At 42.2% G+C, this 22350-nt stretch overlaps 2 long non-coding RNA genes across 6 annotated transcripts; both read right to left on the bottom strand.

The window, feature by feature from the left end:
• Positions 1-228: 228 nt before the first annotated feature.
• Positions 229-4166, bottom strand: LOC135579175 (uncharacterized). Its single transcript, XR_010471765.1, has 3 exons — positions 3934-4166; positions 3695-3808; positions 229-3594 (listed from the first exon to the last, which is right to left on the bottom strand). It is a non-coding gene; the product is annotated as an uncharacterized LOC135579175 (long non-coding RNA).
• Positions 4167-5000: 834 nt separating this feature from the next.
• On the bottom strand, positions 5001-21605 carry LOC135579172 (uncharacterized). Of its 5 annotated transcripts, none has more exons than XR_010471758.1 (9): positions 21418-21605; positions 21031-21083; positions 19769-19862; positions 14937-16505; positions 14660-14824; positions 13355-13412; positions 10957-11096; positions 8482-8564; positions 5001-6506 (listed from the first exon to the last, which is right to left on the bottom strand). It is a non-coding gene; the product is annotated as an uncharacterized LOC135579172 (long non-coding RNA). The 5 variants fall into 5 exon arrangements; XR_010471757.1 differs by having other exon boundaries at positions 16309-16505; XR_010471759.1 differs by having other exon boundaries at positions 14660-14760; positions 16309-16505.
• Positions 21606-22350: the final 745 nt, after the last annotated feature.

Genomic DNA, 22350 nt, shown 5'->3' with positions numbered 1-22350 from the left:
ACTTCACAGCGAGCACCATGAAACAAAGCGTTTGTCACCCACCTGTTCGTATCTCCACCACGGGAAGCATGAAGGCACCACTTGGGCTGGACCCCACAGCTGGATGATCTTTCCTTAAAGCATTTCTGCAGACCCTGAGCAAAAACTGTCACTGCTGCCCTTTGCAAAAAAGCCGACTGGATCTATGAAGCTGTTGATCTTTTCCTCTTTAAGCCCCCACTTCAAAACTTAGCCCTGCTTTGACACCTGTAGCTGATGAAATGCAAACATGCAGTTTCTCTATGTATACTCACACCGTATAATGTGCACTGGCACTTTTGTGTTGCGTGGTTCACACAGGTGTCATCGTGACATGGGCTTTTGTGCCAGCTGTGGACCTGAGGACCTTAGTGCTGTGGAGCCCTGATGCTTTGCAGCCTAAATCATGAAACCAGGGCAGGCACACCTCGAACATGCAACTCAGTGTGTTAAATACCAGCATTAACTCTGAAAACTAACCAGGGAAGCAAAAAACCCAGCCCTACAACCGAGCAAGAATTTGCAGCAGCAGAAGAAGAAGAAATCCTCCTGCCTTCCTCCCAAATGAAGAATTTCACCATCTTTTTTGATTAGTCCTGGTTTTATTTTTGAAACCACACAGGCAATTATAGAGTTTCATATATGTTTTTTCCAGAGTGGGGAAGGCAGGATAGGGTAAAATTAAGGGAGCTAGGGAAAGGAGGAAGAGTGGGGAAGGAGAAGAAGAGGAGTTTAAAAGAGAAAAGAAGTTTAAAAAAAATCCGAAACATGAATGTCTCTCATTCTAGCATTCCAAGTAGTGTTGACAGCAAGAAGAAAGAGGAAGAAAAAATGAACATTTTTCATGCTAAAGGGAAAGTTTATCTGGAGGAAGGTGGGTGAGAGGCAGCCACTCTCAGCCCCAGCCACCTGGTTCCTGCTCCAGAGCTGGGCAGAGGAAGCATCGCAGTTGGGGGAGCGTATTTCTTCTCCAGTTGTCGGCAAGATGTTCTTTAATAACAGCATAACAAATAGTGCGTGAAAGAACATGAGCTGCAAAACTGATCCTGTTGGGAAGCTTGGAAGAGGGGTTTTTTTTCCTTCTGAGCTTGATGTCAGGTCTGGGAACCCAGCGCACATATATGCAAACCTGCCTGAGGACAGAAGGGATCGGGCGCTGGAGATCTCACCGTCACTCCAGGCAGGCACACTGAGGTGGGGTGGACTTAGCTGGGGTAGGGGGGGTGTTTTTTTATAGCCAGGCACCTAGTATCATACTGGGATGGGGGGTGTGGGGCACTGGAACTGCAGCAGGGGACTGAGGATAAAAGGTTCCTGGCCATGGCTCTGTAAGGGGATGGACTGAAGGGAGATATGGCCATGCAAAAAACAGCGGCACCATCCACATTGAGGGGTCTGGAGCACAAGTCTGATGAGAAGTGGGTGAGGGAACTGGGGTGGCTTAGCCTGGAGAAAAGGAGGCTGAGGGGAGACCTTATTGCTGTCTACAACTACCTGAAAGGAGGTTGTAGCATGGAGGGGATTGGTCTCTTCTCCCAAGTAGCAAGTGATAGGACAAGAGGAAATTGCCTCAGGTTGCTCCATGGGAGGTTTGCATTGGATATTAGGAAAAATTTCTTCACGGAAAGGGTTGTCGGGCATTGGAACCGACTGTCCAGGGAAATGGTTGAATCACCATCCCTGGAGGTGTTTAAAAGATGTGTAGATGAGATTCTTAGGGACATGGTTTAGTGCCAGAGTTAAGTTATGGTTGGACTCAATGATCTCAAGGGTGTCTTCCAACCGAGATGATTCTGTGATTCTACTCTTGCAGCTGCAGGAGCTGTAGGCCATGACATGGCATGAGCAGGGTCACCAGCACCCACAGCCCTTGACTGCTGCGCTGAGTTCCCAGGCATATTGCTTGTGTCCCTCTGTCAGGCACAGGCATGGTGGTGGGGCATGGTATGGAGGAGTCTTCTTCCCCTTAGTCCTGTTTGGGACATCATTTGTTCAAACAGTGTACAGCATGAAGAAGCAGCATTGGCTTGCAACAAAAGCTGATGAGATCCAAAAGGCATTGAATAAAATGGCCAGGAAAAAAAATCTGCTTGCACAATATTTTGCTTGTAAAATTTTATGACTAATTTCAAGGTGAAATGCGCAACTACAAGACAGGCATTGAGGCTTTCTTACAAGTCACGCTTGTTTGTTTGTTTGTTTCTTCCTTCTATATTCTGCTCCTTTCTTCTAGATTTCTTCTAGATTCCTGCTCCTTTAATCTTCTAATTAAATACTAAAAATTAAAAAAACAAAGTGGAATAACGTACCCCCAAAGCTGACCTGAATCTTGCTCTCTTTTAATCTCATGGATTTGTAGAGGACTTGGAGATCTCATCTCAACGCCTGTTTAAAGCTGAGCTGGAGGAGGCATCATAGCAATGGAAAAATGCTCTGAATGATGGTTGTGTACCCACCTCAGAGCAACTAAAGAGCACAAAGAGAATAACAGACCATGTAGCACTGTTCCTACCCGTGGTAGATGCTGCAAATCTAATGCCTTAGGGGATCTATTATTTTCTGGTTAAACAAGTCTATCTATTGTTTTAACCAGCTTAGCTTTTTTTTTAAGCCAGCCCTTCACAAACTCAGTCTGAGCTCACCTGAACAATCCTGTTTTTTTAACTTTTAGACAGAATGTGACTTACGATTTACTAGATAGCTATGGCTAGCCTAATGTAATGAAAGTCTGACCTACGTGATGTGTTTGGGCTACCGTGTTATAAATATTTAATAAGTTATATGGAAAAAAAGAAAGTATAGGAGTTACAGAAATCATATTAAAGTAACTAAGTAAATATGAAGAAGGTTAAAGTGTCTAACTCTATATGGTATAAAGGCTAAAGCAAACCAGATCTCTTTTTGAGATACTTTTACCATGTACAGCAGTAACCAGGCTTCATAAAAATAAGGCAAGTGTTTAAAGACAGGGAATTAAAAAAAAAAAAGAGAGATCTAAAGCATTTGGTTGGCATTGATAGCAATCATTTCAAAAAGCCCTGGAACATTTAAAGAGAATTAGAAAGGATTTTGCTGTAATCAAAGGGAGAGCACTTTCCATGGCTGGACATGTATTTGGGTATCTGCAAACAGATTACATCAGAGTGAGCAGAACAGCCTTGATCATCCAGGACTTTAAAATCAGAAGAAAGCGTTTTTCCTGTTTGGGCTCTTTTTTTCTCACTCACACATCTTAGTGCTTTCATTCTTCTGCCTGCTTGGTGGTAAAGTAACATTTATTTTGGCACAGAGGCTTGTGGAGTGCTTTGAAACGCCCCACGGGTTGAGCAGCTACAGCGTACACCGAACCCACAGGGGTGAGCAAACCTGGAAATATTTAGATTTACCTTGGGAATCACTCCGGGGCGTCTTTCTTTTTTTTAATTCCCTCATCCTAACCCAAGTTTTGTTTATAAAGAAGTGGACACCTTCACGCTTAACCGCCGTATCCGCTGTGATGCAGACGGGGTTCTTGGCTCGTCGCCTCGCCAGCCCGCCATTCCTTTGGGAATGCCAATCCCATAACCAGCTCTCCTGCTGCGTGAGCCAAAAAGAGGCTTTTGTGAGGATTTCAGGTGATTTACCTGTGGTGTCTGCCAATGGAGAGAGGCGCAATCAAGCCCCCCCCTGCCCTCACCTCCTTCCCACTGGTGGTGTTGGCTGTCAGGGCTCTTTGCTCCGGCCCCCCCAGCCGACTGGGAGGGAGCTGGGATGTTGCCTTGCTCAGTCATCCTGTGCCGAGGGTGTATTTCTGTTTGGGGAAAAGAAATAAGACTACAGAGGGACGTGAGGCAAAAAGTCGGAATCAACCTTCAGCCCCACCGATGTCAAGCGAGACATCTCCTCCCCACGCTCCCTCCGTGGCGGGACACTCACCAGCCCCTGGACAGCCAGTTTGGCTCGTGAAGCCTGCTGAAAACAACTCCCATTTGGGGTGTGGTTTTTTTGTTGTTTGTTTGTTTGTTTGTTTTTCTTTGGGTTATTCCTTTTTTAGCTTTCTCCTGGCCTATCCAATGGATTTGGCCGGCGGGAGGTGTGGGAGCAGGGGAGAGGGGACTGTGGCAGGGGGGAGTGGGAGGGAGACCCTCCCCTCGTCCAAGGGCTCACATTGGTGGTTCCCTCACCACCAGCCCCGCTCCTCCCACCCAGCGATGGACGGAGGAGGGCAATGCAGGGAGAGAGCAAACGAATGGTCAGAACTGGGGGTGGGGAGACATGGGTTGTTTTTTTTTTCCCCTTAAGTCCCAACATATGTTCTATAGAGATTTTGAAACTGGAAATCTGGGACAAGCACGGGACTGACGTGCAGCAAACCCAATGCAAACAGGCGAAAATGAAAATGAAGTTACGTGTGCCACTCCCTTTCTACTCTATGTTGTTAAAGTCAGTAAACAAGCAGACAAGGTAACCCAGCTCCCAGAAGAGCTGGCAAGAACCTTTCCTTATTGTTTGACGAGAGTGCAAAGTCAGGGATTGTATTTTCTTGTAATTCCTCTGGTGTTGTTTGTAAGTCATGCATGGGATCTACAACACCAAGCAAATGTTGTATTTTTAAGCCCTTATGTGGACCCAGGGTACCAAGGGCACTTGGCCACACAGCTTGCCACATGAGCATGTCTCGGCTCCAGCCTGCCGTCCAGAAACCTGTATTTATGGAGAAGTGTAGGAAACCTGACTTCCCACTGCTCACAAAAAGCAAACAGCAATGCAAAGAGAGCTGATTCACCTATTAAAATATGTAAATATGTAGGGTTTTTTGCAGATGCCCTTTTTTTCTTTTCCTTTTTGCAATATTTTCTCTGCTACAGTTATCATCCCAAATAACCTTAACCCCTCTCACTGCTACCAGCAGAGAGGCTTTACAGTGCTATGGAGAACTCTTTTGAAGGTACAAATCACTTGACCTAAAGACTCTCCCTGGAGTATCAGTGCTGTGCACTACATTTTCACTCTGCCAAACTCTTTATTTAGCACATGCTGAAGAACATTTAACATTTAAAGATCCCCTTCGTACCTCCTCTAAATGTCTCCATCCTTTGCTTTTAGATTAATATGTCTTCTGTGAAAATGAGATAATTGATTACAGAGCCATATTATTTACAAATGAAGTGTTGTTCATGTATTGACCTTTCATTTCTATAGCTCAATACTAGTCCTTGTACAGCATTTTTAATTAGCTAAATGGTAACAGAATTAGAAGATGGGAAAAATAAGAGCTTACATGGATGCTTTTAATAAAAGGGAACTTTAAGATGACTTGAACATTTAAAATTGAAAAAAAAATAATGTATGGTCAGATCCTAGATACCAAATTTCTATTTGGAAAGAGAAAGAAATTTCCTTCTGATTCCAAAGGCATCACAAGTAGAAGCACAGGGGGAAGAGGCTGATCAATAGACATGAGTGAGCATTTGCCCTTCACCCTGGTCTGGCAGTTGTTCTTCTGCACCAGGGGATTAATTTCACCCCAATCTCCTTGATGAGCAACCAGAAAAGCCCACCTTAGCATCTCAAGATGAATGGCACTGATAAAATCGGGGAACTTGGGCATGTACAGAAAAGCAAATCTCCCAAAACTGTGATGCTAGAAATCTCCCAAAACTGTGATGCTAGAAATGCTGAAGATGCTAGAAATGCCTAAGAGGCAAAGCATAGCAAATTCACCCTCCTGCAGCAGGACAGGGGCTACCTGGCCTGTCCAAATGAGCATGGCTGGAGTAAATAACAGTGTAACTCAGATCCCAAATGTGTTGGCCAGTGACTGGTCCAGGCAGCTCTTCTTAACCCCATTCCCAGCCCAGCTGACTTGTGCTCAACAGCCATGAGCTAAGGATGGCTCAAACCCAGCTGAAAGAGGGATAAAGAGTAAGGAAGCAGGAAGAAAAGATGAATTATGGCATCAACATAGTCCACAGGAGTTTCAGGTTTAAAAAGAAATATGTTCTGCTTGGGAAGGAGAAGGATACCTCGTGAGAGCCACAAACAGGCTTCGGAAAGCTTTGGATTTCAAGAATAGCCGGGTAAAACCTTTCCTGCCGTAAGTCTCACATAGTCCTCGTGTAAATGCTTTGGTCTGTTTGCATCTGGTTTAGTTTGACCTCTTAAATGAGTAACTGTTTCTAATGAACCCAGGGATTTTGACAGGGAGAAGGTGAGCTGGAGGCAGGCAGCTATCTGTGGCGTGCAAGCCAAGCTGCTTGCGATGCTTCCTTAAGGTGGCTGGTCAAAGGCAGAGATGCTCGCAACACACAGGAAGCATAAATCCTGGCAATGCTTTAATTTCCACTAATACAAGCAGACAAACAAACAAAAAAAATCATCTAAATTTAGCTGGACCATGTGCTTCTAACAAAATATCCAACAGGCAGAGCCAACCTCAGGCTGGTTCCACCATCCTTCCCTGGGAAGGTGAAGGAGGATTTTCCATGCGGACTTCAATGGATTCAGACCTGTGAATAGAAGCAAATAATTGTTTTTTCAGTAACAAAGATGTTAGTTGATATCCTTACAGCTATAAAGGAGCTTGTAACTGCAAAAGAGGGATTTTATATATCTATATGTGTGCATATATATATATATCTTTTTATGAATGCAACAGAAGCATATTAAAAATGTCTGTCATCGCAAGTCTGGAGAAAAATACTAGGCTGGAATAAGGAAAGTAATGGAGAGAAGGCTTTAAGAGTGTTTCCAGCAACCTATGGGTGCAGACAGATAGTACATGTCACTCTTCAGAGGGTCTGTTTTGGGGAACTTTTATCCCAGTACACACGGACTCACATGCAACATCCACTGAACCTATGGAAAAGAAAAAACAAATGTTCTCTTTGGGGAATGTGAACGTGCTGCTTTGCTGGCTAAATTGTTTGCAGCCTGTGCTTCGATTGAGGGAAACTCAGCTACCATTTTCTTGCTAAGGGGCTGGGCCTGTAAGTATTACCATCTAATGACCAGAGCAGTGATACCCCATTCTTACTGAACACTCATACTAAATGACATTGAAAGGAACAAAATTAAATGTATATTCGATATAGCTGAAACAATTCTACTGTTTGTGGTTGGATCTCCCATGGAAGCTCAATTGTACACCTAGAACACCACTCACAGTATGATTTTGCAGAAGGCTGCAGCAGGCTCCTGGCATCCCCAGCCTGTGGTTGTCCCCATGCCTGCGTGGAAAAGTCCCTAACCAAGACCCACACACCCCAAATGACCAAATTTTAGCCCTCGCCATGGCTGAAAACAAGGCCTGCTGCCTGAGCACAATATATCCCATACATGCAGCTCGCTGGGCTAAGCAGGACGCAGGGACCCCTCAGATGTGGAGCCAATAGGGAGCACTCTGGCTACCTGGGATTTTATAAATCTTTCAGCTATCAGTCTTTCAGAGCTCCAAATGCAAAATCCAGCAGCCCAGGATATCATGTGGATTTATGACTTGGGATTTATGAACTGGTCTGGATAAAATAAGAACTGCCGTGACTTCTTTTTTTTTTAGGTTTGAGGAAAAAAATAATAAAAAATGAAGAACTATTCCCGCCCCCTTTTCAAAGCTTGCTGTTTATTCAAATGTAGATGTTTTGTATATAATCAATTACTTTTAATTTCTTACCTGTGTGCTTCCTGGGGCTGGAAGCGGAGCAGCACAAGAAATGCTGCTTGCACAGGGTTTCCTGCCTGGCAGGAATCACTCAAGAAAACATGGTCTTGAGGCCTTCCCAGCCCCGATTATGGAGTTAGGAAAGGTGCTGGTAAATGTTTAGGGAGATTTCCGGGTGTTTCCAAACAGTCGGCAGCTCCCATGATACCACCGCCTCAACTCTCACCTGCTTTCATCACTTTTTTCCTTAAATAATTTTGCAGCCTTTGGTATTTTTCATTTGTGTCAACCTGGTAAGGTTTGTGGGTTTTTTTTTTTTGGGGGGGGTGTATAATGTGTACATGTATATGTACTTGTGTACTTGTATATGTGTGTACATTTGTGTATGTATGTGTATTTGTGTATGCATGCACGCATATTAATGTGTGTACATTTATACAGCTCTAAATAGGCATCAACTGTATACATATGTATACAGGTACACACGAATAAATATATATATGTACACACATGTACAAATACAGACATACAGACAACATACCACATGCGTGAGGGAGTATTATGGATGGTTTGTACCTTAATTCTTTGATTAGAAACCAATACAGAATATCACTTTTTAGTAATACTATTGAACTGTATGTGTTTTGCCTGAGAGCCCATCGCAAAGGACTTTCTATCCTTATCTGTAACTTATGGCCTTCCTTTCAATTTTTCTCATCTTATAAAAGCAAAAAAAAATAAAAGATAATATGGTATTTATCCTGGTCAGGAGGAAAAACTGTTGGATATATTTTTGCCACCTCTTTGGTTTGACTCTTTCATACCTTTGCCTGCAGTTTCTGGGTGATTTTCCTTCTGCAATCCTTGCATTAGCTCTCTGTTCTTTCTTACATGGAACAAGGTACCCCTCAGGAAAAGAAAAAAATATATGTATACATATACATATACATATATATATATATATATATATATATATAAAGAGAGAGAGAGAGATAGCCCCATCCTTTCAGCCTACCACTTTCCCCATCCCCTTGAGCACAGACTTACCCACATATCAGGACTGCTAGACCATGCCAACACCTTCACCTTGGGTTGCTGAGACCTTTGCAGGTACCCGTCACCTCCTCCCATCTCAAGCTGGCACCACGTAGATGCCAATAATGCTGCATTAAACCTCCATGCAAAGCCTGCACATGCCAGTGAGTGTCTCCTATCTTCTGACAGTTTTGTAAGAAGTGAGGGCTCAGCTAATTCCCAGAGAGGAATTATAGGGAGAAAAGACCAGGGAGGCCAGCGTGATGAAGGATGCTGTCACCCCTTCTCCTAGTGGTACCCCAGCCACACAGACGGTGCTACACCAGCACTAGGGAAAGGGGGAGGATGATTGCAGAGCATCTGAATTTTGCTCTGTGCAGGAAGAACAAGCTTTTACATCCCCTCTGGTGCATGGATAACCTCAGGTGGAGGCACTCACCCTGGCCAAGGAATTCAAACTTGTCAACCAAACCCTCTCAGCCACTAACCTGTGGACTGCAGCCTGGAAATGCAACAGGCTTGGTCAGAAGAATGTCAGCAGGTTACTCTTTGTGGGTCTGAAGCAACACAGTTTGCTTTTATCTTAATTACCATACATACAAAATGTTTACTGCATGATTTGTGTCCCAGGTATAATTTGGCTTGGTAATTTTGTTTTAAATAAAATTGAGCAGCCCAAATTATGTCTTAAAGCTAGATAAAATTGCTACTTTAAAAAGATTCCTCAATTTTATTTGTTTTTAATTATCGAGTGTGAATTTTCTGTTTATCACGTCTTTTTAAGCTCAGAAATGATGCAGTGAGCCACCAGGTTTGAGGTGAGGAGGCCAGCAGACTGTTCCTTGCCTCGGCACCTCCCTGACCTCAACGTTGGTTAAGAAAGTTTGCTGAGAATTTCATGCAAATTAATGAGATTTAGGGAACAGTGAGCGAGGTGGCAGTTGGGAATACATCTTTCCAGCTTTCACTCCGCCAAGCATCTATACCTCTGGTACCTCAGGTATTCACTGTGGTTCTCCATCCAAGGGCAAGGGAGGGGGCCAGGGGCAGGCTCTCGTGCAAGGCACTAAGTGTCTGGACCCCGCTAAGTTCAAAGGCACCCTCCTCCCTCTCACCCCAAGGAGGGATGTAGCCGGCCGGAGGATGGCTGGAGGCCACACAGACGGGAAGGTATGTAACAATCCATTTATCACTTTGCAAATATTAGTGCTGCTCGCATTTGCTGCAGCAATATTTCTTCTTGGAAATTGGTGAAGTGAGTAATAACAATGTTATTTATTCTAAGACCTTGGAACTGAGAAGCAATAACAGGGGGGGACTGTTCCCTTGAAAGCTTTGGAGGTGCTGGAAATAAAACGGGGCAGAGGAGGTGGAGAAAATAGACCAACAAAGGTCTGGAGGAGAGAAAGCCATTGAAATCTCTTGTTTAATTTCGTTGCCCCAAAGGTAATAAAATGCATTTTGTGATGATTTATATATAAGCAAGGAGGGGTGGGAGAAGGGCGAACATTTTAGATTCATCCCTGGCTGGCACATCCTGCAAGGTAGCAGGCGCTTCCCTCTCTCTGCCCCGCAGGGCTACCCCAGCGCCTGCTGGCACCGTGGGTTTTGTCTCTAGCAAAGCGCCTCCTCCACCACAGAGTCTGCTTGTTCTCCTCTTTTCCTTTTCTTTTTTTTCTTTTCCTTTTCTCCCCCTTTTTTTTTTTCCCCTTGCACCCCTTATCTGAATATATAAGGCTGCCCTTTGCTCAGATTTATGGGTTGGGGCAGCGCTGTGTGTATTTACAGTCTCCTGACCTGCAGACCTACAGCTGAACAAGAGCAGGAGGAAACCAGGGCCCGTTCCATAAACAGAGACAGATACGAGGGGGAGGCAGCAGGAATTGCGAGCAGCACTTAACATTTTTAACTATTTGGCCAAGCCAAGGAATTAGTGATTAGATTAGAGGCAAAGAAAAATGAGAAGCGGGGTTAAAGATTTTGGGAGGGGGGGAAGGAGAAGAGGGCGGCAACGGCTGAGACCGGCCCCTGGGTTTGGCACAGGGAGAAATTAAAAGTTATAGGGATTTTATAAAAGGTTTTCCGGGGCAAGAGGGAATAAGGATGAAAGCGAATCTCCAAAGTGTTTTAATCAGAGCTGTGCTTTCCTTGGGTAGAGCCGAACGGCTCTTTTCAAGTCTAATTACCTTTTGAGGAGGTAGATTACTTAGTCTGTGTTTATTCAGGTACTAATTGCCTCAGATTAAGTAAAAAGAAAACCTTACCTGATGATAATAAATATTTCTTACGTCTGTATCTATCGGTTGGTTTGTCGGCAGAAATTTGGTGCAGATGAGGCGTATTTGAAAGGGGCTGGAGAATTACTCGACTTCTCCCAGGTGAAGGCAGCAAAAGTGGCAACAACCTGGAAAATAAATAAATGAAATGCAACGTACGTAGGGGTCACGATATAGCATAAGTATATCAACATGATGAACAGCTTTGATGAAAATGGTAAACAAAACCACCCTCTCTTCCTGTGGCTTGTTTTACATTGCAATAAACCACTGACTCTATAACCTATCAGAACATGCTGAGATTTTATGCATCATTTCCAACTACTATTTGAACATTTGGTTTAGAGCAGTCATGAACTATAATTAATGGGATTTTTTTTTTCCTGATAAAAAGCACACTTTATTGTATTTTATTACCTGTTGGTCCAAAGCTCCATATAGATGACGTAAATTCATTGTAGGTTTTAGAATGGGGATAAAGTGCATTGGGGGGGGGGGGGGGGTGCTTTGCATGATTATGATGAATTAACATCTACCATCTGTAATGAAACCCAGAACTTTAGCTCATGATGCCCCATCCAAATTTTCTTTGCTCCTATGAGCAAGCTGGTAGTGCCGGGATGCCGAGATTTTGGCCCAGCTCAGCCTGCCAGGAGGAGCCGGGGGGTGGGGGGGGGAAAAACAACAACCCAGGCACCACAAAGACCATTGAGATGAATGGCTCTATTTTATGAGCCATAAAAGTTTTATTCATCTTGACACCAAAACAGGTTTAGGCAGCGAGTTGACACGCCTTAAATAAATAAGTGGAATTAATTCCCCAGCTCTTGAAACAATAGCGGCATGGCCGTAATGCCGAGAGCTGCCCCGTTGTTTCCCGTTGCTGCTCGATATTGATATTATTTGTGGGTTGGGTTTTTTGGGGTTTTTTTGTTGTTTTTTTTTTTTTTCCTCTGGGGCCTGGTTGCTCCACTTCAGATTCTTCCCCTGTTTTATTAGAGGTTGAAAAAGGTTCAAGACCTGGTTGTACCGCTGCTCCCACCGACAGCTAAGGAACCAGTTTGGCGTCTGGTTTGTCTGTTGTTTTACTGCTGACCTTCAAATCAACTTTCCCCCCTGACCCCAGGAGGCATCTATCATGACAAGAGGCTGTTTAACACAAATGGTGCCCATTTATAGGGGAAGAGAGTCAGAAGATTTCCTTGGTTGTGTTGGTTTTTGTTGGTTTTGTTGTTCTTTTTTTTTTTTCTTTCTTTCTTTTTCTTTTTTATGAAGAATTTGGTTTTTTCACCCCTCTTTTCTCAGTCACCACAGGTGAAATCCCTCCCAGCAGCTGGCTTATGAAATAATGCGAGGGGAGGCCTTAATGAGCTGAAAGCACCCTCAGCTGGAGATAAATATATGCAAATGAGATGCACAAACAAAGGAGCCCGGACAGAGAAATATCTGCAATTCCAGCAAAATGCTGCCTGCAGCTAGAAGATGAACAGCTTTGATAAAATGGTAACAAAAAGCACCTTTTTCTCCTCCAGCTTGTTTTACATTGCAATAGAGCATTGTTATTGTAACCCATTGGAGCATGCAGAGGTTTTCTGCCGCTGCTTCAAAAAAAAAAAACCTGTTTAAACATTTGTTTTTAAGGCATTCATGGGCTATGAGCAATGTGATCGCTTGGTTTTTTTTGGTGGCTTGGCGTGGGGTTTTTTGAGGGGTTGCTTTGGTCAGGGTGCGTGTTTTGGGGGTGTCTCTTTTTTATTTTAGTATTTTTTTAGTATGTATATATATTTTTACCTGTTGGTCTCTGACTGGGGTTTGCTGGCAATTTTTCTCGTGGTGTTTAGCAATGCGGGGGGAGGGTGGCTGTTGCTTCTTGAGGAAAAATCAGAGTTGTGCTTTCAAATTTGGAGGGAAAATCCAAGTTGACAAGTAGCAAGAAGCAGCTCAGGGTGGGGGGGAGAAGGGGGGAAAAAAACAGACTTGAACATTCACCAAGCAGCACCCAAACAGGCAGCTTTAATGAAAGCAATCAAGCCTCTGAGCTAATTCAAAGACAGACATCTAACATGCTGATTTTAATAAGCTTTTAAAAGGCAATCTCTAACTTTTAAAAGTCGCTCTTCTTAATTTAATTGGGGTTTTTTTGGTTCATATATTGCCAAAACAAACACAGCCACTAAAATATGTTTTCAATATGTATAAGTAGCATATCTAGACAATGTTTTAAATTAGCCCCGTATTTGGTGGGGGGGTGAGGAAAGAAAGAGGCTTACTTCAGATGAGTCAAAGACATTTTCCAAGCAGGGCTCATCACATCAAAATAATACCTTTATATTCTTGTCCCTGCCTCTATGAATCCCCCCATGTGAATATATGGGTGTCTCTTTACCTATAGGTTTCTTCAGAAAACAACCCCGATCCTCTCTTGGAGATACACAGGTTACTTTCTAAGAGGCAGGGGAGAAAAAGACAGAGAAAATAGAGTACTGTTTAACTTTTAACCTTATGATATCATTAAATAGATCATTACGGATTTATAAACAGAGGATAAACACTATAAAGTTTAGAGGGCTCTTTACTCAAAGCACTAACTTTAATTTTTATATCTGGCAAGAAGAAGAAAAATAGACTTACCTTTTTTTTTTTAATTAAAAAAAAATCCCCCTCTTTCTAGGTTATACGGCTTTGGCACTTACAGATGTTAGAGCAGACAAGTGTCGGATTTCCTGATGTCAAGCAGATTTCCTAATTTTTCATAGACTTCTCCTGTTGCATTTTTGGCCTGATGTGAGAGTCATCAATTTAATTTGTGGGGCTACACGCTGGAAATCGAGATACACACGTACGTGTGCTTTAATGAACCCTGAGACCTGACAGGCAGCTCTCTGCCCGCAGTTGCCCCAAGCTCAGGGTTTCAAGAGTTAATAAAAACTTGGTTATAATAGAAAGGCTTTCTTTTTGCAGCCCAGGTTTGTAGCAGCATAATTATGTTCAACTGCTGTTGTTTGAAAAGGGCAAACAGCATCTTAGGCACAGAACAATGAAATTACAGCTGAGATTTAGGTTAGCAAAAGCCGTCTTCTGCAGGCTTTTATGATTCATTATTTCCCATTAAATACAGTATTAGAAGTGTACACCAGATAGCTCATGGTTGCTGCGCTCAGAGCACATTATCTATATTACACAGGTCTGGGGAGCAGAATTAGAAAACTTTGGGGGAATGAGCAATATGTGTTTGCTGATAGAAGTACCATATGGCTCATCTTCCTCAATTGCTTTCATTGCGACTCTGATGCTGGAGAAATTAAAGTTTTATTTGATGTGGCACAGCTTAATGAACTGTCTTCTGTTAGGAAAATTGAATATGTTTCCTGTTATTTGAGCACAGAGCCCTCATGGTTTTGGCTGATGAGGGATGCATTATGTATTGTTTATTTAGCATTTTGAAAACAAAAGCAGATATTGGAGGTAAAATTGATTACCACAGGATGCGTTATATAATCACATTTTTCTTTCTTTCTTTAATTTATGGCCCTGCCTATTATTTTTATCGCAGCATTTTTTGTGCTCCCCCCACTAAAATAAAATAAAATAAAAGGAGGGGGTGTTGAGGGAAAGTATAATGTTTAAAAGCAGCATTATAATTGTTAAAGCTTAGGGAAGGACATGAAAGAAAGAAAGAAAGTGCACTTACACGTGTGTTAACCTGCAGGCCCGGTGGCCGCCGTGCTGTCGGTCTGGGGATGCTTGAGGACGGGCTGTATTGTTGGGGGAGGACTTGTTTCTCCGTCCTCGCTGGAGGACACAAAGAGGGGAACATCCAGGCTTCGGTAACCAAATACCCCCAAATCTCCCATTTCTAAATAGGCAGGAGAGAGTTAATTGCCAAAATATTAATGCCTGGAGGGAAGGGGGTGGATATAAACGGGGAGGCTAGAGGAAAGTATCGGGTGGAGCAGGGCCCACGTTACCTGGTGCTGCAACATCAGTCATTTATCTGTGGCAAGAAAGAAGTTATTGATGGAAAAATGGCTCAGATAAAAGGCAACGTATGTTTTTGGTTTTGTTTTATATCAAACACAAGAGGCACGCACACCAAGGCGTACGTGCCCTGCCCGTATCATTGGGGTGGTTAGCAGCAATGAGCCCAGTGACAGACAGGGCTGGGTGTGCTAACCCCCCTGCTTCTCCCCAGGTTTGTGAGCAGACAACTATATTTAAACTCTAAACCTTAAAGGCAAAAAATATATATATATATATCTCTATATATATATATATATCTTTAGGGTATGTTATTCTTATTAATTGTGCTTCTACTTGTTGGAAATCCTGCCCCATGACACCCTGTGGCTTTTGCTGTTATTGATCTCCCAGGAGAAGGGGGAGAGCAGGGAGTGGAAGGTAAAAACTAGCTGGGACAGCTCGGTGCTTTTTTCCTGCCCTCCACATTGCTCTGACAAAAAGGCAATTTGTCTTGCGTGCCCTGCGATGTTTGAGGACTCTGGCAAACGTGCATGTTAAACAAGCCCCGCGTAGAATCTAAATACCATCCATTAAAAGAGAAAGTCCCAATGTGTTTATAGCAGCGGGCCAAAGGCGCGCAGCCCTCGCTCCGGCAAAACTCCCATTGACGTCAGCGGGGCTTGTGCTTATGCAAAGATGTTGCCCTGCACCTTCTGAAAACGGAAAAAGGAGAAAGAAATGAGTGGTATTGGGAGGAGGATGTTGCTCTTGAAAATGTCTTGGAGCAAAGTGGTTAAGCAAAGCCTGTACAAACAGTGACTATAAATATTTTCCATTCTGTATAGCTCTTCAAACAGTTCCCTGCCTTAATTTCAGATGAGCTCAAAAATAAATAAATTACAGCATGAGGGGGGAGAGAAAAAGAGGGGAAGAAAAAGAGGGAAAAAAGAAAAATAATAACAACAACAAAAATTACATTGCAACCAATGCTGAAACAACAAAAAACTTCATTATTTTTTCAGCCAGATCTATTTCCCAGAGAAGAAACTGGTCGGTTTTTATGAAAGGCTGCTCCATGACAGGAGCCTCCTTTGAGGAAGACCATTATGCATTGTTATCAGCATGGCGTAATTTGACTGTTGACAAAGTGTCTGTGGCAGTGAGAATGAAAGCAGTTAGAAGTGTGGCGGGTTGTAATCAAGAAGATGCTTAGCTGTGCAACGCTGCATCTTGAGCAGATTTGAATCAACATTGCCTTGAGGGGACACACACACACACATACACACACATACATACAAAAAGAAAAGGGGAAAAAAAAAAGTCCATTAATTTTTAGTGGGAAAATTAGAGTGGCACTTGATGAAGTGAAATTTGACATACGTTAATTGCTCCGCAGCTCTCCTAATTAGAGATTTTCAAATTCTCTTACTGCTGTCAGCCTGATGTCACATTGTCTTGCTGGACAAATAGTAAAATTGCAAATTGGGTTGATCAAGAAGTTGGACTTGGAGATATTGGAACTCTGGCTGGTTTGGTGCAGATCAGCATTTTCACAGGGGTGCTGGGGGTGTTGTGGCCTATGAAGGGCATTTGAGGAGAGAAAAAGTACAATCAAATCCTTCTTCTTGATAAATAAGAATCAATGATTTAACAAACCTTGTTTAAAAAAGATTAAATAAATGCAAGAAGTAGACAATAAAGCAAGGGAGTTGCAAATAAACCTTTAACCTCTGTTAAATCTCTGTCTTGCATAACATTTCAAATATGATTCTCTTTATAATAAACGGTTACATTCAGTTTATTTTTTTTCATACACATTGTTTGCAATGTGGTACATGGAGGCAAGGGGTGGGATTCAGGTTCCTGTGTGTGTTTTGCCCTGACCTGGAAGGCAGCATAGCTAGACCACGTTTTATATCAAAAACTAGTTATAAGTTTACAGAAGTTAATGTACTTATATATTGTGATGATTCTGAAAGCGTGATTTTGTGTCTTTTGCATTTGGTTTTGTCCTCCCCTCCCTTAGCCTTTGAACCCCTCTTAATTCATTAACATATTGAATTTTTTCAATTTTCCATTTTCTTGCCATAACAATATTAATGCCAGGGCCAAGGCCTGATTGGAGCTAAATTACTTGTTACCTGCTGGCATTTATTTATATGGCATTGAATTATAAAGCTTTGCTATTGTCATGCCTTGGGCGAATTGTTTATGACACCAGTAATAGGAGTAATTGCTATTGTTGAAATTACCTGTCAGCTACCCATAGCAGTGGCCCTTGTCCCACTGACAAATAGTGACAGGGGAGAGGGATCCTCCGCACGTCCTCCTGATGACTTCTCCTCTGATAATAAGGAGTGCAGGGCCTCTGATAATTTGCCTGTCACTGTTGAGTGCAGCTCAGAGAGAGTTGGCCAAATTGTTGTCATTCACTTTGACAAAGACAGCAAAACGCTCTGGAGCAGGAGGAGGATTATCAAAATAAATGAAAGTGCTCGCGTGTCCTTTGTTTGGGGTTTTTTTTGTTTTGTTTTGTTTTTTTCCCTCCCCGTTCCCACTTGCCTGCCTTTATGCTGGAGTTGTAAAAATGGGAATACATTTCTCAGCAGTGTGACTGGAGAGGTGGTGCGGGGGGGGACAACACAAGGGCTTGTTCAATTTGCTTTCTGTTTGCTGAAATGTTTTGCTTTCTAAATATATTTTTTATTATTATTATTTATAGACAGTATTTTTCCCCCCGTCTGTATTTTGGCAATTAATAACTGTCATTGCAAAAGAAAGGGTGGTGTTTCTGCTGCTTGTATTTTATTGTATTATTTATTTGTTTCTTTTTCACAGTCGGCAGCATTTCTTTCCACTCCTCGTGTTTTGCTCAGCACCTTGAAATCTCCCAGTGCAAGCAGTCAGTGATACCCCGCACAGGGCTACTGGAGGCACGTCTCTGCCTCTGTACAAGGTCTGCAGCTTTTCGCCCCCCTCCGTTGTTGCGATATCGGCTGAATTATCTCCACCAAAAATACCGTTTCCTCTAGGAAAGGAGGTTCTGCCACTGATAACCAAGTGGAGGTTTGCTTGCTGCTGCGAAGGACCCTTGCTAACATGGCTTTGCAAAGAGGTGGCATTATTTGTCAGTCTATCTATTATAAACAAAACTCCCCCTTTGCGTCCTGCGACTGGTGCACATGAGAGGACGCCCATGCTTGGTGGAGACTTGCTGCCAATCACACCCTGACACCGTGGAAAAAAGGAGCATGTTTTACACCCTCGCAGCAGCCAGGCTTTGCTCGCTCCGGTGTTTCAGGGATGGGGCAAACACGTTCAGCCCTGCCCGACCCAGCGTCATCCACGCCGCCGCATCCTTCACAGCTCATCTTGTAATGGCAATCATTTCCCTTTTTATTGGTCTTTACGCTCAGGTAATGACTGCCTGGGGCACCAAGCACCTCAGGGGCTGCTTTAGGCCTTTCGTCCCCCATAGCTGGTCCCTATCTGATGGGCAAAACCTCCCTCCCTGTCACCGATGCATCATTTTATTAGCTGTAACCGTGCGGTTTGGTCCACGTAAATACCTGCGGGCACCGCCTCACCCCTTGATTTGCTCCTTGAAGGAGTCAGCCCCGAATTGTCGCCACCAAGAAATTTCAGCGGCAGCAAATAAATCTGCCGAATTCAAGGCTTTCGTTTGTAACCATTGGGCTCAAACGCATAATTTAGCCAAATTATCAGCCGCTTCCATCTTCCCAGGGAACGAGTGCAAACAACGTTTTAGGAACAGACATCTAAATTTAGTAGGGTTTTGAATAATTGATAGGCTGGTGTGACAGAAGATAGAAACTTATGTTTCTAATCATCCCAATGCATTTCTACTTCCCCCCGCCCTCTGAAATGAAGTCACTTTGTTTGCAGTTAAATATACAGAAGATGTCCACTTAACAAGTATAAAATTGTGATAGCATTAAGAGGTTATCCAGAGTAATAAAAAGCAGGGAACATGCCTGGAAATGTGATCTGTAAGGCAGATAATTTTTAAGGATGGGGCTTGTCCTTGTTTTGTCTGGGGAGAGGCACGTTAATGATTCCAGGAAGGGGGGGGAACAAATAACACGTGTTTCCAAATGAAGATATTTAAAATGTATAATGTATTTCAGCGTGTTACTGTAAGCTGCCATTTGATGTTTTTTCTATAAAGCCTAAATTAAGCCTTCTAGGAACGGCTGTGTATCTCTTGCTCCTAGCTGCATCGAAAAACAAAATGCATTTTAAATGGCTATATTACCGATACTCTGGTAGGCTGTAACACACGAGAGTAATCGTCCTTCCTCTATTTTGTTCCTTCAGCCTTCAGATAACCCACCTTTAAATTTCAAGAGCATTTGAAATGTAAACTTTTAGCAAATAAGCGATGGCTTAAGGAGCTGGATCACCGCAGTGACTGGCAGCAAATTCCTTTTTCTCCCTCCCTCCCCTCGGCGTAAGGGGTTCGAAATACCCATCAGTGTCAAAAGAAACTGCGCAGATCACTGCTGCTCTAAATAAGGCAGAGCAATGTTCAGAAAAGAACCTCCAAAAAAACACAGCAACTCGATGGATTAAAATGACATTTCTGTACCATGTCAGTGTGGATGACAAAGTGTCATGTTTTGCATCATTTTGAAAAGATATTCTTCAGACAAATTTGGTGTATAAACAGGCAGCGGGCTTTTGTTTGAAACATTTAACATCAAAAGTTATTCTCCTAACAATTAATATTGCCTATTAAAATCCCCTGTTATTGTTAGAGATACATTTTGTGGTTACTGACTATAAATAAAAGCAAAGGAACAGAGCCATGGTTTCTCACCACTGCAAATATAAAAAGGCAATTTCCAGCTTTTTCTTTTTTCTTTTTTCCTCCAAGTTGCTCTTAGATGTGTTTGCTGAATAAACGGGATTAACTGTATTTAAAACAAGAGATAAAGAACAGCTTTGTATTACACTGAACAGTCTGCAGGGTTTCCAAGCTCCTCCAAATGCACTTCATGCCTGGAACAAAATATTCAATTTTTTTATTTTTTTATTTTTTTTTTTTACACTGTATAGAATAAGCAAAATCTCCCTGCAATAATACAAATATGGAATCAATAGGGAACGGTAAAAAAGAGCATTTATACCATTTCTGTTTCTGGTCAAATGCTGGAGTGGTTTCTTTCTTTTGCTTGTTTGTTTTCGGTGGGATGAGAAATGAGGGAGGGAAGTATTCATTTTGCTGAAGGAGCTTTCCCCTTTCCTTTGGCTGCAAAAACTCACCGAGCACTGTTAATACAAAACTAATGGCGAGAGTGCGATCCGAAGAGCCAGCCTGCTATCAGCTGCATTTCAATGGAGGCTTTCTCAAAAAATAGGTACAAAGAAAAGAATTTAGACAAATTTGCCTCTTAACCTTTAAAGATTTCCTGCCTATTCCAGTATGTCCTTTATTACATTAATTTTTTATTTAAATTACACCATTAACTGGATATGAATTTATCAAGAATACATATATTGATTTATAAAACAGTATCATTAATTATTATAATAGCTAGATGTAGCTGATATTACAAAGCCATTTAAAGGTTTTTAATATAACTTGGACATACATAGATAGATAGACATTATGGACAAGACTACAATTTAAACTGGCTACCAGCAGTTAATGAAATCCTTGATTTATCTTCTCGTTTAGAGATTGATTATATTGTTGCTTTGTAAAACTATTTATTTTATGCCATTTTTCAAAAGATGTCTCAATAAAGAAAAAGATAAATAAAATATCCAGCCAAGTCTCAAAGCATATTTTGGTTTATACTTTCTTTTTTAACGTTGCTGCTGATAATTTATTACAAGTTTGGAGACTTGTCACCTTCATGAAAAATTGGCTTTCTTGATAGCAGCTCTGTTTGCAAATGCACTATTTCATATATTTGGATTTAAAAAAAAAAAAAGAAAATAACAGAAAATAAAAAAATAGAAGCTGTCTTCCCAACAACATCATGTTTATTTCCTAAACAAAACCCAACAAAATGCCTTTGTGGCATAGATTTCTTAGGCATATTTCTGTTTAAGCTGTGGAAAAATGGGACTTACCCTAGTGCTGCAAAGCAGTCAGTCATGGAGAACATTTTGATTTAAAATGCAATCTGGAGAGAAGAAAAAAAAATAAAAAAGAGAAGGAATGATATAAACAAACAGTACGCCGCTTTCAAGTTATCTTAAAATGTTCCTAGCTTAACTAATACATTGAAAGTTTAAATCTTTACACATTGTTCTTGAGGGGCTATGTCTCTTGACTCTTTATTTATATCACTTATTCTTGTCTGGCAACATATGTTACCGATTTATTATAGTATTTTTTTACTGTTAGCCAGACAAATGTAAGGGCTAGCTGAGGGGTAGTTGCATCTGATGAGTTTAACAATTGCAGGGCATCCTTTAGGGGTAGCCAATGGGTTCTTTTGAAGCTATAATACTCACCATTAACCATTTTCATGCTGACATATTTTTATTGTCAAAGTTGGGGCTTCCCCTGTCGTCAGCCTCTTTTGTTTTCAATGGCTTCATAAGTAAATCGAAAGGGGTGGTTGGGAGCAGTTCTTCCAGCAAAGGTTTTCGTAGGCACCTCAGACCATGCTCTTCTAGCTTGGTGTGTAAATCTGCATAGTCTCCCCTCCACAACTGAATAAAGGAAAAGGTGTGCAGAAAATAAAATACTTAAAAAAACAAAACAAAACTATTTCTTTAATGCATGACACATGCAAACAAATACTAACCATAGGCTGTCAGATTTCTCAGCACCATTACCAACACCAAAAGGTAACAGGGAGGAGGACTTCCCCCCCCCCCCCCCCAAATTCTTATTTTAAATGGATACATCAACAGTGGAGGGAGAAGTTGCAAGGACAGGTGGTTAGTCACATTTTACATGTGGCATTTCTAAGTGACCCATTCTGGAGTAAGAATATGAACTCTCCTCACTTTTTGCTTCCTACTCATCTTCTGTCCTATCTCCTCCTCCAGTGCCAACAAGCTCCTGCAGCTCCGCTGGGAATTGCACCCATTTGTTGTTTTGCTGCTGGAGCCCCAGTTTGAGCTTCTGGGAGCCAACCGGTTCCTCAACAGGGACGTAATTCCTAATATAATGCCACAATCACAACTTCTAGCCTTTCTATGCTGGATCAGACCATTACACCTACCAGCATGTCCTTCCCTCTGTGAAGTGCCCAACATGGAATGCTCAAGAGCCCTGCTCACCAAGGATCACAAAGCAAATGTTAGGGCATCCTCCAAATTTTTCTGCTCTTGGGAATTCAGTCAGACCTTTAGGATAGGAAAAAGCTCCAACTTTTAGGTTTAATCTTCAGGAAAAAGGGAGAAGAGGCTGTGTCAAGCTAACAAATCACAGGTCCA

Source organism: Columba livia, chromosome 3 (assembly GCF_036013475.1).
Source record: "Columba livia isolate bColLiv1 breed racing homer chromosome 3, bColLiv1.pat.W.v2, whole genome shotgun sequence".
NCBI lineage: Eukaryota > Metazoa > Chordata > Aves > Columbiformes > Columbidae > Columba > Columba livia.
Note: the sequence above shows the minus strand (reverse complement) of the source record. Positions and strands in the feature narration are given on the sequence as shown.